The sequence below is a fragment of the Mastigoproctus giganteus genome, chromosome 3, assembly GCF_048544385.1.
Source record: "Mastigoproctus giganteus isolate SK-2022 chromosome 3, ASM4854438v1, whole genome shotgun sequence".
Lineage (NCBI taxonomy): Eukaryota > Metazoa > Arthropoda > Arachnida > Uropygi > Thelyphonidae > Mastigoproctus > Mastigoproctus giganteus.
This window is the reverse complement of record NC_143577.1, coordinates 43,462,480-43,480,126: the sequence shown is the minus strand read 5'-3', so window position 1 is coordinate 43,480,126 and position 17,647 is coordinate 43,462,480. Positions and strand designations below refer to the sequence as shown.

The 17,647-nt window shown below is 39.0% G+C and overlaps 1 protein-coding gene across 2 annotated transcripts in view; it reads left to right on the top strand.

Annotated features, from left to right (window-relative positions):
* LOC150087913 (uridine-cytidine kinase 2-B-like) overlaps positions 1-17,647 on the top strand; it is a 151,507-nt gene that overhangs the window by 60,598 nt on the left and 73,262 nt on the right. The gene's annotated exons all lie outside the window — the stretch shown is intronic.

The window sequence follows — 17,647 nt, the reverse complement described above, 5'->3', positions numbered from 1 at the left end:
CCACAGTAGTTTGTTTTCAGAATGAAATCTAGTACTAGTCTTCTCTTCCATCATGCAGTATGATTGATGACATTTGAGGTTATGATGAATATTGTGGTGAGATCCAATATTCCTTACATTTTGAGGGTACAGCTCTAAAACAGTGTTCACAGGCTGGCTGAGGCACCTCCGTAGCCAGGTGGGCAGGAGCAGCAGTGCGAAGCACACGCTTCTTGATAGACCGGGGTTTGAGCCCGTGACTACCAAATACGGAGGATGCAGAAAGGTCAGGGAATGACCACCGCATATCCCGGAGCAATATGGCCTTAGCTGCTAATGCTCCTAAAAACCAAATAACGAACAAACAGTAGGCCGGCTGCTAGTTAGTACACCGGACCGAACCTATTGGTAACTCTCTAGGAGGCTTCCGGATCAGCTATTGTATAATCTGGCTACCTCTACATTGCCAGATAGCTACTGGAGGGAGTATGAGTAGTGTGTTTGTGGGGGGCATTGTCGAAGCTACATTTTGTGAAGGATTTGGATATATTCTTACCATGTGTATGCCATATCCAAAAATTTTGTTACTTCATACAGCATATTCCCCCCCCCCACTTTTTCTTACTATTTAAAACACCATGAATTGTCAAACTAATAGAACCAGCTTATCTGCGAAAAGATCTAAACCTCCCAAGCACTTCCTAATTCATTTCACAAATATATGTGGTCTTAATTCTAATCTCAACGATGTCCATTTCCACTTGCAGTCTGCCAAACCGCATATACTTTTTCTGACAGAATCTCAGTTATCGGTTGATTCAACTACTGCTCATCTCAGATGCCCAAATTATTCGCTGTATGATTCCTTTCACCTCAAAGGTGGTACTTGTGCATATGTCCGTTCTGATATTCCCTGTCAGAGACTTGGCAATTTGGAATCTCCTCTCTTTGATCTTCTCTGGCTTAAAATCTCTCTACCTCATTGTGTCGAATTCATCTGTTGTGTCTACCATTCTCCCAACTCCACTAATCATTTGGAGCTCTTTGACTTCCTCTCTTTGCAACTTGACTTTCTCCAGTCCAACTTTCCTAACAGTGAGGTAATTTTCCTTGGTGATTTTAATATTCACAACTCCAGCTGGCTTCTGTTTTCTAGTTACACCAGCCCAGCAGGTCGAGATGCTGAGGCTTTTGCAATTACTAATGACCTTACATGGATTGTTCATTTACCTACAAGAATACCGGACAATCCTAATCATACAGCCAACATGCTTGATCTTTTTCTCACAAACAACCCTTCTAAGTACACGGTCGAAGTGAGAGGTCCTTTAGGCACTTCAGATCACAACTTAGTGATTGTCTCTTCTCCATTGGAGAAGAGACAGTCACCTTTATCTCACGGCTCTTCACAACCTCGTGTTGTTTGGCATTACAAGAATGCAAAATGGGATGACCTGCGAGATTTCTTTTCTTCTTTTCCTTGGTCGGATTACTGTTTTAAAAATTCTGATGTCAACATTTGCTCATATCGTGTCAATGAAATTATTCTTGCAGGAATGGAATCCTTTATCCCACACTCCACTTTAAAATCTTGTCCTTTATCTAAACCTTGGTTTTCCAATAAATGTGTTAAGGCTGTTCAAGAGAAGAATGTTGCATATCGTAATTGGCTTGTTTCTAATTCTTCAGTTTCATTTTCTGCCTACACCAAAGCTCGCAATAATTGTAAAGCAGTTATTAATCAGTCCAAACTAGAGTTTAAACAGGCTAAGAGTAGAAAACTTGATTCTTGCCATAATGGTAGCTGAGCATTCTGGTCTCTTGCCAAAACTATTGGTCGGAACTTTTGCCCATCTCTGCTCCCACCTCTGTCCAAACCAGATGGTTCGGTTGTCACTTCAGCCAAGGATAAAGCTGACCTGCTAGCATCCCATTTTTCTTCCAACTTGTGTATTAATGATCTTGGTAAAACACCTCCCACAATTCTCAACACGCTCCATTCAATACCTCCTGTGGTCTTCCACCAAAAGGATGTCAGAAGGATTATGACAAATCTTGATGCTAGGAAAGCTCTAGGTCCCGATGGTATTTCTCCGCTTGTTCTCAAATTGTGTGCTCCTGAACTTATTCCTATTCTTTGCCGCCTTTTTTCACTTTCTTATTCCAAAGGTGTTTCCTTCTGCTTGGAAATTTGCTCATATCCAGCCAGTTCCTAAAAAGGGTGACAAATCCCTCCCATCTAGTTATTGTTCCATTGCAATTACTTCTACTCTTTCTAAAGTAATGGAGAAATCAATTAACCGCCAATTCTTAAACTACCTAGAAACCTTCTGTCTGATCAACGATCGCCAGTATGGATTCCGTCAGTGTCGATCCACTGGTGATATTCTGCCTTATGTTACCCATTTATGGACTAATTCAATGGAAAGGTTCAGTGAAACACAAGTAGTTGCTCTTGACATCTCAAAGGCTTTTGATCATGTTTGGCATAAAGATCTTCTAAACAAGCTTCCATCTTATGGTTTGCCAACTGTTTTTAGTAATTGGTTATCCAGTTTTCTCTCTCATCACTCACTGAGGGTGATGGTAGATGGCTCTGTCTTCTAACTTCTCCACTAATGCCGGTGTCCTCCAAGGTTCAGTTCTTTCCCCCACTCTTTTCCTCTTGTATAGTAATGATCTTCTTCCATTGACTGGAAATCCTATCCATAGTTTTGCCGATGATAGCACACTGCATTCCACTTTCCATTTTGAGAAACCTTGTCCTGCTCAATCAGCTTCAACTTCTCGAAAATCTGCTACCAATTCCTTAAACCTTCAGGTAATTCTCCAGTGGGGCACGACAACTTAGTTGATTTCAAACCTTCTAAAACTCAGTCTTGCCTTATCTCGCAAAAAAAAAAAAAAAAAATTCTTCTGCTCCTATGCTTATCTTTAGTGACACTCTGATTTCTAGGCAAAATGATATATCTCTTTTGGGGATTACCCTGACTTCTAATCTCTCTTGGCACAAGCACATTACAAATATTGCTTCCTCTGCATCTAAAAAACTTGGTTTTCTCTTTCGCTCTTGGCGTTACTTTTCTTCCAAACAGCTGCTCACTCTGTATAATTCGCAAATCCGCCCTGCCATGGAATATTATTCCCGCATCTGGGGCGGTGCCCCCAAAACCTCTCTCGGGCTTCTTGATTCCATTGAGAAGAGGGCAATTAGGTTAATTAATGATTCATCTCTAACAGTCTCTCCACTCGCTGTCTTATAGACGTACTGTTTCTGCTGCATGCCTCTTCTACAGATACTTTGGTAGAGTAGTTAATGATCACTGTCAAGCTGAGCTTCTTCAGAGAGACCTAGATAGACTTCAAGAACGGTCAGAAAAATGGCAGCTGTGCTTTAATTCAACAAAGTGTAAGGTATTACACCTGGGAAACAGTAATCCCAAAAAAACTTATTCACTTGGTGGAGTTCAACTAAACCCAGTACTGGAGGAAAGGGACTTGGGTGTTACGATACGGTCAGACATGAAATTCTCTGAGCATTGTAAACAGGTTGCAAGGAAAGCCCATGGTGTCCTATCGATGATCTATCGAACTTTTGCAAGTAGAGATAGGGACGTGATAATCCCATTATATAAGCCTTATCTTAGACCACACTTGGAATACTGTGTTCAAGTATGGAGACCGCACCTAAAGAAAGACATCGAGCTTCTTGAAAGGGTGCAAAGAAGGGTAACTCGCCTGGTGAGATCGGCAAAAGGGCATCCTTATGAAGAAAGACTTCGAATATGTGGGTTGCAGAGTTTGGAAATTAGACACCTTAGAGGAGATTTGATTGAGGTGTTTAAGGCGCTGAGAGGCATCAGTAAAATTAATGGGGACAAAATTTTCAAGATTATAAATGATGCTAGAACTAGGGGACATAAATTCAAGTTACGGGGGGGGGGAAATGTTTAGATTGGACTGCAGGAAGTTTTATTTTAGCCAATGAGTTATAAATAACTGGAATAAGTTGCCTTCATGGGTGGTAGAAGTCGACAGTTTGGGGAAATTCAAAGGTCATCTGGATAGTACTTTCGGGTAAGGGAAGTGCATAGGATGATAGGTTTAATTTCCGTTTTATTTATTTTTTATTTTTTTATTTATTAATTATTATTATTTATTTATTTTTTGTTTTTATTATTGTTTTGTTCGGATTTTTTTTTTTTTTTTTTTTTTTTTGGCTGCTGCAGCATAAGCCATAGGCTTTCTTGCACCATGCGGCCGTTACTAATATTGTGCAAATTCCTCAAGGACATGTATCCCCAAATGAGTTGCAGTGTGTGTTTGGGCACTTTTTAAAGTTTTCATGAAATCAGTTTGGCATAAGTGAATATACAACAGTGTGAGATGTCCACATTTTCAGTAAGGACATTTTAGTGACTATATGGCTTTAGACACCATGATGTAACTTTTCACTGCAGTGGTACAGAAAATTTGGCTTCAGTTAAATCGAATTCAGTTAAAATAAGCAAACACGACGAGATTATTTTTGTTAATCAATGCAAATAGAGTTATTCACATAAATAGAGTATTTCATTTCTAGTGTTTCAGCTATTAAGAGTTTTATGTATTCATTTTGTATATTAATTACACTCGCCTCGTTAAAAAGAAAAACTTGGTTCTCCTGGATGGCATGAAAGGGAAGTTCAGATGCACCTGTCCTTTTTGCTCTCACAGATGCCTGGTGTTGTTGAATTCGCATAGAAAGATAATTCTGAGTAGGACCGATGTAAAATGTGAATAACTCTATTTGCATTGGTTAACAAAAATAATCTCGTTGCCTGTTGCTTATTTTAATTGAATTCGATTTTATAAGAGACTGGATTTTGTTAAGTGTGTTACTTTACTTCTTGTGAGCATGGATCGCAGCCGAAATAATCTGGTCACTTATAAATAAGTTTAGTCAAAAAGATTTTAATGTAGTGACAGTTGTCTTCAGTTTCCAGTCAGTTTATTGCTGGTTGGTTTAGTTTTGGGTGGGTTGGTGTGCATTAGCTGCACTTTGCTCTTCCTTCTTGGTGGTGAGTGGATAATGGGAACTGAATACAAGATTAGTTTTTAGAAAATCGGGTTAAATTAACAATATTTTAAATGGTTTATATCGTGTTTTTAACTTGGGCCTTTTACATAATGTATTAACGAGATCAATTGGATGTGAGCGCTGGGTGAAGAATTTTCCTACAAAAATGTATGAGATGTTCTCTTATATTTAACTATATATATATATAATCTCTTTACAAGCAACACCACACTCAAGTCTTACGTAATAATATGTGCAAAGCATGCACGTACTGTGTTAGTTGTCTGACGGCACCGGGGTTCTCCCCATCTCCGCTGCATGCATGTACTGTCTAAAGTAAGGCTTACAATACCGGTATTTCGGTATTTTTAATTTAGGAAACCGGAATACCGGTATTCCAAAAACAAATGTTTTTCTCAATAAATTTTGATGACACTTAATAAAGTAAGGGAAAAACAAGTACTGTAATTACTTGAATTCAAGTTTTAAATAAACATTTATTGCAATAATAAATATTCTGAAAAAATCATTAAAATACAGTTATTCTAAAAACAAAAAAAATACATATTGTTACTGCAAAGTTTAGTTATGTTTAAGCATCCACTCTACCTGTCCGAATAAAGTGAGCTCTTAAGAAACATAAGCAATCAATAGTATGATCATTTAAAATGGATCTAATTTTGGTACATACAGTATTTGATCAGCGGCAGAAAATGACCTTTCGAATTCTATTCTGGTACTATTGTACTGAAATAATCGTAAACAATCTCAGTCCATATTCTCTAGGTTTTGAACTTTTTTAGCAAAAATAGTTAAAAGTATTTCGTTAATTTCCGACTCAGGTTCATCATTTAAAAGGAGAGGGTGCTGACTCTTTAAAAATTACAGCTGTGAATTACAGGCTCTGAAAAAGAGATAAGTGTTTGCCTTTTTATTTACCTAATTGTTATTTTATATTGTACTTTATACGTAGTCTTATAGTTACACTGGTTATTTTTATTTTTAATTTAGATAGAGTTTTTGTAGATTACTACTTAATATATGTAAAACCGTTATTTCATTCGAATCTTGCAGCCATTGTTTTTGTATAGAGTAATTGTGGTAATTAGATAGCTCTAATGTATAATTATATAGTGTAATACGCATCACTGCATTTAGGATTCTATTAAGATAGCATAGTATTGACAATTAATTAATTAAATTTATTGATCTTATTAATTTAAAATATCATGCCCCAGACTAGAGCAGCAAAGCAGTAGGCACAAAGTGGCAGGAGTGCTGTGACTTCAGGAGAACTGAGCGGGGTGATTCTCCAATGCATCACAGCCTAAAAAAAAATGTGCAACTTGTGAAATGTTTGCCGAACTCTCTGGAACAGAACATGATCTAGCCAAGGAGGATGTCTTTGTGTATGCCAGGTGCAGAGAGTGTCTAGAAATTAGCCGTCAACTCAGAATTCTAATGGGCATCTATGAGAGCTTGAAGTGTAGGGTAGATGCCCTTGAAGAAATTAATATTGAGGGGCTTGTCAAGCTCTCAGCTGCCCAACTCAACACCAGAGCTCACTCCTGGGCATCAGGCAACACAGCGGCAATCTCCAAGGCAGAATGTGCTAGCCCAAAGGAACTAGTTATTGTTGGTGACTCTATTGTCAGGGAGACTGGGAATATATTATGTAAAAAGGATAGATGGAACAGGACCAGGGTATATCTGCCAGGGGCAAAAGGTGATATTGTTGTACACGTTGGCACAATTGACATTAAGAGTAGGAGATCTGCAGATTTACTTAACAAGTACAGGTCAATGTTGCAAAAAAAGTCATGAGTTAGGGTTACATTTCAAAGTGTCTGCAATTCTGCCCAGACACAGTAGGAGGGAGTACATGATGAGAGCCTTGTCAATCAATTTGGCCCTGGAGGGAATGTGCAAGGCTCAAGGGGGAGAATTTATTTTTCAGTGTGGTCTGTGCTTGTTAACAGGAGAGACTGCTTCTACAGGGATGGGATACACTTAAATAGAAAGGGTGCAAGAATATTTGCTGATGCTATCGAGGCAGTGTTAGGTGGGTCGGAAAACTGCTAGCTTGGGGGTGGGGATTCACAGACTAAAAGGTTAAAAGTAACTGCAGGCAGAGGTGAAGGTGATTCTTGCACAACTTCTATTAGAATAAGTAGCGACCTGGAGCGAGGGGTGCTGGGGGTTTCAGGGACTGATGGCAGTCATCGTGAAACAGGTGGGTATATGGGATGTGTAAGTGTAACTAGGAATAGGTGCATGTATGCTTGTATGTATACCAATGCTAGAAGTATAGTAAATAAATTTGATGAATTTGAAATGTTGGTCAAGACATCAAAGGTGGATATTGTTGGGATATCAGAGACGTGGCGTCACACTGATATTAGGAATGCAGAATTGGAATTTGGGGAGTACAATGTGTACAGAAAGGATAGACAAGATAGGAAGGGAGGAGGTGTCATGCTGTTAATTAAGAAAAATATAAAATCAAAACAAGTGCATCCAGTTGATATAGATGAACAGTGCACTGTTGAGTCAGTTTGGTGTGACATAAACACTGCAAAAGCAAAAATAAGAGTAGGAGTGTGTTATAGTCCTAATGACTCGAATGAGTACAGTGAACAATTGTACAGAGATATTGTGGGCTAGTAAATCAGAATGTCTTATGTGGGATTTTAACTTCCCAGATATTGACTGGAACTTGTGGGTTGGTCACTCACACACTAGTAAGACTTTTGTGGATTTATTGGATGATTGTTTTCTGCAGCAGCAGCATGTTAGAGAGGCAACCAGAGAGGGAAATACACTTGATCTTGTTATCAGTAGTGATCATTCGTGTATTAAGAATTTGCAGATAAATGAACCACTAGATGGCAGTGATCACAGCGTACTGATGTGGGATTTACTTAAAGATATAATTAATAAAGGAAAGGGTTTTTGCTTCCGTAAAGGTGAGTACAGTGGTCGGATATTTTTTTTTAGATTCTGTACAGTGGGAACAACTGACTGTTACCAACAGTAAATTCTAAGTGGGAAGCATTTAAGGAATTAATCATGGAAGCTACTAAAAGTTTCATACCTATTAAGAAATATTGTTCAAGGTTTAGGCCTAAATGAACTAATGAGACTCGTGACAGAGAAGAAAAATGCATGTGATGCATATAAATTATCAAGCGACTCAGAAGCCGATGGCAGATATAAGCTAGTATGTAATCAGTTCACAAAGAAGGTTAGGCAGGCGAAGGCAGATTACGAGACATATTTGGCAAAGGATGTTAAGAAAAACAGCAAGGATTTCTTTACTTATATAAACTCTAAAAGGAAGGGGATGAATCTGACTGGTCCATTTGATATCGATGGTTCGACTGTTGATGATCCTACTCAGATAGCAAACAAACTGAATGAGTATTTTGCATCTACATTCACACATGAGGAGTTATTAAGGTTATCAAATTTTAGCAGGGTGCTTAATGATTTTGTAATAACTGAGAGCAAAATGGAGGAGAAATTGTTGGAGTTAAACATCAGAAAGGCACCTGGGGTGGACAGGATCTATCCAATTATATTAAAGGAGGCAGCAAAGCAACTAAGCAAACCCTTAGCCATAATTATGAGAGCATCCTTGGACTCGTGGGAGGTCTCCACGGACTGAAGATGTGCAAATGTATCCCGAATTCACAAAGGGGGATCGAAGGGTGACATGAGTAATTACAGACCAGTTAGTTTAATTTCTGTTCCGGGTAAAATAATGGAGTCACTGGTTAAAGATGCATTGCAGGATCATCTAGAGAAGACTGCAGCAATAATTCAGACACAGCATGGGTTTGTTAAGGGAAAGTCGTCTGACAAATTTGATTGGATATTATGATGTGGTTACAAAGGAACGGATGCAAAAAAAAAATAATTTTTATCATATATTTGGATATCAGGAAAGCTTTTGACACTGTTGCACACGGAAGACTGTTGTACAAATTGGAGCAGAATGGTATTAAGTGTAAGTTGCTACAATGGATAAAAGGATGGTTGAGCGGGAGAAGACAGAGGGTGGTAATCAATGGGTGCTGCTCTTCATGGACTGATGTTATTAGTGGAGTTGCACAGGGTTCGGTGTTGGGTCCACTGTTGTTTTGTATATTTATCAATGATATTGATGAAGGATCAGGCTTAATGTCGAAGTTTGCAGATAATACAGAGGTTGGCAGGGTTGTTAATGACAGTAATGGCAGTGTGCTACTGCAACAGGATCTAGAAAATTTGGGCAGATGGGCTAAGAAGTGGCAATTGAAATTTAACATTGACAAATGCAATGTACTGCATATTGGTATAAGTAACCCCAGAGAAACGTACCAACTGTGTGGTAATACACTTAAGGTGGTAGAAAATGAAAAAGACCTGGGAGTAATTGTGCAGTTAGATATGAAGTTTTCTGAGCAATGCAGACAGGCTGCCAGGGCAGGTCATGGGGTTTTATCAATGATATATAGGAATTTTGCTAGCAGGGAAAAGGAGGTGATTGTCCCTCTGTATAAGGCAATGGTCAGGCCATGCCTTGAGTTCTGAATACAAGTCTGAAGGCCACATTTTAGGAAGGATGTAGATTTTCTTGAGCATGTACAGAGAAGGGCAGAAATTGACAAGATTTAAAAGTTACAGCTGACAGTTACAGGCTCCGCAAAAACGATAAGTGTTTGCCTTTTATTTACATGATTGTTGTTTTATATTGTACTTAATACGTAGTCATATAGTTATAGTTACGCTGGTTATTTTTTATTTTAATTTAGATAAAGACTTTTTGTGGATTTTACTTACGATAGGTAAAACCGTTATTTTTGTTCGATTTTTGTAGCCATTGTTTTTGTATATAGGGAATTCAAAGTTTTTGTAGGGAATTCAAATTTTTTAATTGAGGTAGCTCTAACGCATAATTATATAGTAATACGCTTCACTGTTTCTATTTCATAGTTTCTATTCAAATACTACTGACATTTAATTTATTGATTTTATTAATTTAAACTACCATGCCCCGAACTAGAGCAGCAAAGCAACGGGCACAAAGTGGCAGGAGTGTTGTGACTCGGGGGAGAACTGAGGGGGGGCGATTCTCCAACGCGTCACAGCCTAAAAAAATGTGCAACTTGTGAAATGTTTGCCGAACTCTCTGGAACGGAACATGATATTGCCATGGGGGATGTCTTTGTGTGTGCGCGATTTAAGGAGTGTAAGGAAATCAGGCGACAACTCAGCGTTGTTATGGGCCTATATGAGAGTTTGAAGGACAGGGTGGATGCCCTCGAAGGAAATAAATTGAGGGGCCCATCAAGCTCTCAGCTGCCCACATCAACGCCAGAGCTTGCACCTGGTCATCACGCAACACAGCGGCAACCCCCAAGGCAGAATGCGCTGGTCCCACAGGAACTATTAGTTGTTGGTGACTCTATTGTCAGGGAAACGGGGAACATGCTATGTAAAAAGGATAGGTGGAACAGGACCAGGGTATGTCTGCCAGGGGCAAAGGTTGATGACGTTGTAGAGCGGATATCATCTTTCAAGGGCACAAAAGGTGATATAGTTGTACACGTTGGCACTAATGATATTAAGAGTAGGAGACCGGCAGAATTACTCTACAAGTACAGGTCACTGTTGAAAAAAAGCCGAGAATTAGGGTTGAATTTGAAAGTGTCTGCAATTCTGCCCAGACACGATAGGAGGGAGTATATGATGAGAGCCTTGTCGATCAATTCGGCCCTGGAAAGATTGTGCAAGGCTCAAGGGGTAGAATTTTTTTCAGCCTGGACTGTACTTGTTAACAGGAGAGATTGCTTCTACAGGGATGGGATACACTTAAATAGAAAGGGTGCAAGAAATTTGCTGATGCTATCGAGGCAGTGTTAGGTGGGTCGGAAAACTGCTAGCTTGGGGGGATACAAAGACTAATAGTTTAACAGTAACTGCAGGCAGAGGTGAAGGTGATTCTTGCACAACTTCTATTAGAATAAGAAGCGACCTGGAGCGAGGGGTGTTGGGGGTTTCAGGGACGGATGGCAGTCATCCTGGAATAGTTGGGTATATGGGATGTGTTAGGGTAACAAGGAATAGGCATAGGAGCATGTATGCTTGCATGTATACCAATGCTAGAAGTATAGTAAATAAATTTGATGAATTTGAAGTGTTGGTCAAGACATCAAAGGCGGATATTGTTGGGATAGCAGAGACGTGGTGTCACAAAGATATAAGGAATGCAGAACTGGAATTTGGGGAGTACAATGTGTACAGAAAGGATAGACAGGACAGAAAGGGAGGAGGTGTTATGCTGTTAATTAAGAAAAACATAAAATCAAAAGAAGTGCATCCAGTTGATATAGATGGACAGTGCACTGTTGAGTCAGTTTGGTGTGACATAAGCACTGCAAAAGCAAAAATAAGAGTAGGAGTGTGTTATAGGCCTAATGACTCGAATGAGTACAATGAACAATTGTACAGAGAAATAGAGTGGGCCAGTAAATCAGAATGTCTTATAATGGGGGATTTTAACTTCCCAGATATTGACTGGAACTTGTGGGTTGGTCACTCACACACTAGTCAGACTTTTGTGGATTTATTGGATGATTGTTTTCTGCAGCAGCATGTTCGAGAGGCAACCAGAGAAAGTAATACTCTTGATCTGGTTATCAGCAGTGATCATTCGTGTATTAAGAATTTGCAGATAAAGGAACCACTAGGTGGCAGTGATCACAGTGTGCTGAAGTGGGATTTACTCAAAGAGGTAACTACCGTCAGGGGTAAAGGAAAGGGTTTTTGCTTCCGTAAAGGGGAGTACAGTGGTCTCAGACAGTTTTTAAATTCTGTACAGTGGGATCGACTGACGATGTTACAAACAGTAAATTCTAAGTGGGAAGCATTCAAGGAATTAATCGTGGAAGCTACTAGACTTTTCATACCGATGAAGAAATATTGTTCTAGGTTTAGGCCTAAATGGTTATCAAATGAACTAATGAGACTCGTGACAGAGAAGAAAAATGCATGGGATGCATATAAATTATCAGGCGACGCAGAAGCCTGTAGCAGATATAAGCTAGTCTGTAATCAGGTCACAAAGGAGGTTCGGCAGGCAAAGGCGGAATACGAGAAATCTTTGGCAAAAGATGCTAAGAAAAACAGCAAGGATTTCTTTACTTATATAAACTCTAAAAGGAAGGGGCTGAATATGATTGGTCCACTTGACATCAATGGTTCGACTGTTGATGATCCTGCTCAGATAGCAAACAAACTGAATGAGTATTTTGCATCTACATTCACACGTGAGGAATCATTACAGTTTGAAAATGGAAGAAGGTTATCAAATTGTAGCAGTGTGCTTAATGATTTTGTAATAACTGAGAGCAAAGTGGAGGAGAAATTGTTGAAGTTAAACATAAGAAAAGCACCTGGGGCGGATGGGATCTATCCAGTTATATTAAAGGAGGCGGCAAAGCAACTAAGCAAACCCTTAGCCATAATTATGAGAGCATCCTTGGATTCAGGGGAGGTTCCCACGGACTGGAGATGTGCAAATGTATCCCCAATTCACAAAGGAGGTTCGAAGGGTGACACGAATAATTACAGACCAGTTAGTTTAACTTCTGTTCCGGGTAAAATAATGGAGTCACTGGTTAAAGATGCATTGCAGGATCATCTAGACAAGACTGCAGCAATAATTCAGACACAGCATGGGTTTGTTAAGGGAAAGTCTTGTCTGACAAATTTGATTGGTTATTATGATGTGGTCACAAAGGAACTGGATGCAAAAAATAATTTTGATATCATATACTTGGATTTCAGGAAAGCTTTTGACACTGTTGCGCATGGAAGACTACTGTACAAATTGGAGCAGAATGGTATTAAGGGTAAGTTGCTACAATGGATAAAAGGATGGTTAAGTGGGAGAAGACAGAGGGTGGTAATCAATGGGTGCTGCTCTTCGTGGACTAATGTTATTAGTGGAGTCCCACAGGGTTCGGTGTTGGGTCCACTGTTGTTTTGTATATTTATCAATGATATTGATGAAGGTATATCAGGCTTAATGTCGAAGTTTGCAGATGACACGAAGGTTGGCAGGGTTGTTAATGACAGTAATGGCAGTGTGCTACTGCAACAGGATCTAGATAATTTGGGCAGATGGGCTAAGAAGTGGCAACTAAAGTTTAACCTTGACAAATGCAAAGTACTGCATATGGGTAGAAGTAACCCCAGAGAAACGTACCAACTGTGTGGTACTACACTTAAGGTGGTAGAAAATGAAAAAGACCTGGGAGTAATTGTGCAGTCAGATATGAAGTTTTCTGAGCAATGTAGACAGGCTGCTAGGGCAGGTCATGGGGTTTTGTCAATGATATATAGGAATTTTGCTAGCAGGGAAAAGGAGGTGATTGTCCCTCTGTATAAGGCAATCGTCAGGCCACGCCTTGAGTACTGCGTACAGGTCTGGAGGCCTCATTTTAGGAAGGATTTAGATTTGCTTGAGTGTGTACAGAGAAGAGCAACACGATTGGTGAGGGGAATGAAGGGATCCTCTTACCAAGAGAGGCTTAAGTTCTGCAAATTGCAGTGGCTGGAGACTAGGCACCTGCGCGGTGATCTGATTGAGGTCTATAAGGCCTTGAATGGGTTGAGCACGCTGAATTCTGATGGGATCCTCCCACTTGTTCAGAATACGAACCTAAGGGGGCATAAATTCAAATTAAGAAAAGACAGATGGCGATTAGATGTGCGGAAATTACATTTGCCTTTAGCCAGCGGGTGGTTAATTGCTGGAACAAACTTCCATCTGTCGTTGTGGAAGTTGATAGGTTAAATAAATTTAAGGAGGAACTGGACAGGCAATTGGAGGGTATGGTGTGATTTTTTTTTTTTTTTTTTTTTGGCTGATGCTGCATAAGCTCCTACACTTGCTTTCTTGCATCAAGTGCCACTTACTACTACTACTACTACAAGATTGGTGAGGGGAATAAAGGGATCCTCTTACCAAGAGGCTTAAGTTCTGCAAATTGCAGTGGCTGGAGACTAGGCACCTGCATGGTGATCTGATTGAGGTTTATAACGCCTTGAGCACGCTGAATTCTGATGGGATCCTCCCACTTGTTCAGAATACAAACCTAAGGAGGCATAAATTCAAATTAAGAAAAGACAGATGTAGAATAGATGTGCGGAAATTTGCCTTTAGCCAGCGGATGGTTAATTGCTGGAACAATCTTCATCTGTCGTTGTGGAAGTTGATAGGTTAAATAAATTTAAGGAGGAACTGGACAGGCATTTGGAGGGAATGGTGTGATTTTTTTTTTTTTTTGGCTGATGCTGTATAAGCTCATACACTTGCTTTCTTTCATCACATGCCACTACTACTATCTCATTGGAGTCAGGCAATTTCTTATTTTGGAAAGAATTTGTGGAACACTGTTCTGTTTCATGTTGCTCTTCCAAGGGTGAATTCTGTTCATCATTTTCTGAAGGAGAAAGACATTTTATTCAGCGAAGTATAATTTTCACTATAGTATCTTTACTGAGTCTGGGAGAGAGCAAAGAGTGGGGATAAGGAATAAAGAAGAGAGCTAAAAGTGCAGTTAAGGAATTCTTCACATATATAAATGCAAAGAACAGAAGGACAAATCAGATTGGACCCTTATGTAGTGGATGTGGGATAGCATTAGATAACATAGCTGAAGTTGCAGATGAACTCAACAGTTACTTTGCATCAATATTTACATAAAAAGAAACCCTTTATGTCAATGAGATATTATAGAAGTGAAGTTGAAAAAAAATGTAATTAATGATGTTGAAATTTCAAATGATTATTTAATGAGAACTTTTGTGCCTACAAGCAAGTAAGGTTACTGTGGTTGATGGCATATACTCTATAATCTTAAAGGAGGTGGCAAGTGAGTGCATTGAACCATCAAGGCTAGTTATGAGAACATCACTGGACAGGAGAGGTTCCATCGGATTTGTGTAAATTTGATCATAAAGGTGGTTCTAGAAGTGTATCGGGAAATTACCGATCGGCCAGTCTAACTTCAGTAGTTGGGAAAATCATGGAGGTAATGATCAAGGGTGGAATTCAGGATCATTTAGATGGAAATGGAATCTGTAGGATACACAGCATGGTTTTGTAAAGGGAAAATCATGTTTAACAATTCAGGTTAGCCATTTTGACAGGTCACTCGTGAGCTGGATTTAGGAATAATTTTGGCATTGTTTATTTGGATTTCAGCAAAGCATTTGACTAAGTCCCACACGAGTGGTTACTTTAGAAGTTGGATCAGACTGGAATCATAAGGAAAATCCTTAGATGGAATAGCACGATGGCTTGGGGACACCAGTCAGAGGGTTGTGATAAATGGTTATTCCTCAGATTAGATTAATGTAAGAAGTGGGGTTCCCCAAGGATCAGTATTGGGACAACTGTTGTTTTGATTATCTTAAATGACATCTATGATGGGATGGAGGGGGTGAGGGCTAAACTTGCAGATGATGTAAAGATTAGTAGAGTAGTTAATGATCGCCACCAAGCTTCTTCAGAGTGACCTAGATAGACTTCCGGATGGTCAGAAAAGTGGCAGTTATGCTTTAATTCAGCAAAATGCAAGGTTTTACACCTGGGGAACAGCAAACTCAAAATAATTTATACACTTGGAGTTGAACTAAAGTCAGTAGTGGAGGAACGGATTTGGGAGTTACGATACAATCAGACATGAAGTTGTCCGAGAATTGTGGACAGGTTGCAATGTTGCATGGTGTCCTATCGATAATTTATCGAGCATTTGCTAGTAGAGATAACGATGTCATAATCACACAAAGGTGATTTATAACCTTTATGTGATTAAATTAAAAACAATTATTTTGTTTAAATTAGTACTGAAAAACTGGTATTTTTTGTATCAATACAGTACTTGAATACTGGAAAAAAATTACCGGATCTCGGTATTGTTAAGCCCTAGTCTAAAGCTAACAATACTGCATTAAAACCACATGTAATCTATGAATTTCTTTTTTCCATGAAAGTTATGTGGAAAAAAGAAAATGGTCATATTTCTATTTGTTAAATTTTGATGAAATTTGGAATGGCTTGACAAATCTGTCTAAAAGAACTAAATATTATTATTATTATTATAGCTATATGGTGCAAGGAAGCCTGAGGCTTATGCTGCACTAGCCAAAAAAAAAAAAAAAAATTCCTGAGTCACCCTGAGAGAGAGAGAGAGAGAGAGAGAGAGAGAGAGACAGAGAGAGAGAGAGAGAGAGAGAGAGAGAGAGAGAGAGAGAGAGAGAAGTAGAGGGAATCACCAAGAAAGAGAAGAATGATGATATCCAGCTCAGGACCTGGGTGTTCCAAGCCCATACTCACCAGATGTGAGCCCCTGGGGTTATAAAATTGCATGAAACTCCATTCACTAGGAGTCATTGTTACATGCAGATGGATAGACAGGACAGATAGACAAATAGACAGACGTGGTGAAAATAGTGTGTGAGAGAGAGAAAGAGAACATGCCTAAAAACAGTAAGGGGCTCAACATCATCCTCTGTGGTATCCCACTCTTCATTTAATTTCCATGAAGATTTTTTCTTGTGTTTCATGATGGTTTACTTTTGTGCACCAATAACTAAATAAAAATTGCTTTTAATTTCAATTTTATATACATTTTCATTATTGGAGATTTTAAATTATGCAATTATTATTTCTGTTTCTACTTTATAATTCTATTCTATATTTCTACAAAGATTATTATTACTTATGTAATTATTATTTCAATATAATTTAGAGTTCCATTTTTACCTGCACTTTTTGAATGTATGCAGTAAATTAGGAAACTTCCTTTTTGAAAATATATAAATATAAAATAGACCTTTTAGTAAATAGAATTATTTTCGTCTTACTAAGTGCTTTCTAGCTTAACAATACAATAGAAGCCATTCAAATCTACATTTTTGTTGTAAAAATCACCAGTTTACTTATCTCTGATGTACTTTCTTCTGTGGAGATTTTGCAGTATGTGATGTTATGTAGTAGAATGGAGTACCTTAGAACAGGAAACGTTTCTGGAATGTATTAGCATTAGTAGAGGCATTTGATGCAAGAAAGCAAGCTTATGCAGCATCAGCCAAAAAAAAAAAAAAAAAACCACTTCCACTTCACCCCTCTGTTCATTCAAAATACCTCTCCAGCTGAGCCTTAAACTTATTTAGGCTATCAACTTCCACGACAAGGGATGGAAGTCTGTTCCACCAACCAACCAACCACTCGCTGGCTAAAGGCAAATTTCCGCACGTCTATCCTACATCTGTCTTTCTCAATTTGAATTTATGCCCTCTCAGGTGATTATTCTGAGCGAGAGGAAGAATCCCATCATCATTGAGCATGCTCAAACCATTCAATGCTTTATACACCTCTATCAGATCACCTCGCTGGTGCCTAGTCTCCAGACACTGTAATTTGCAAAACTTAAGCCTTTCTTTGTAAGAGCACCCCTTTGTTCCATTCACTAATCTTGTTGCCCTTCTCTGTACTTGTTCCAGCAGCTCTACATCCTTCTTGAAATGAGGCCTCCAGACCTGTATACAGTA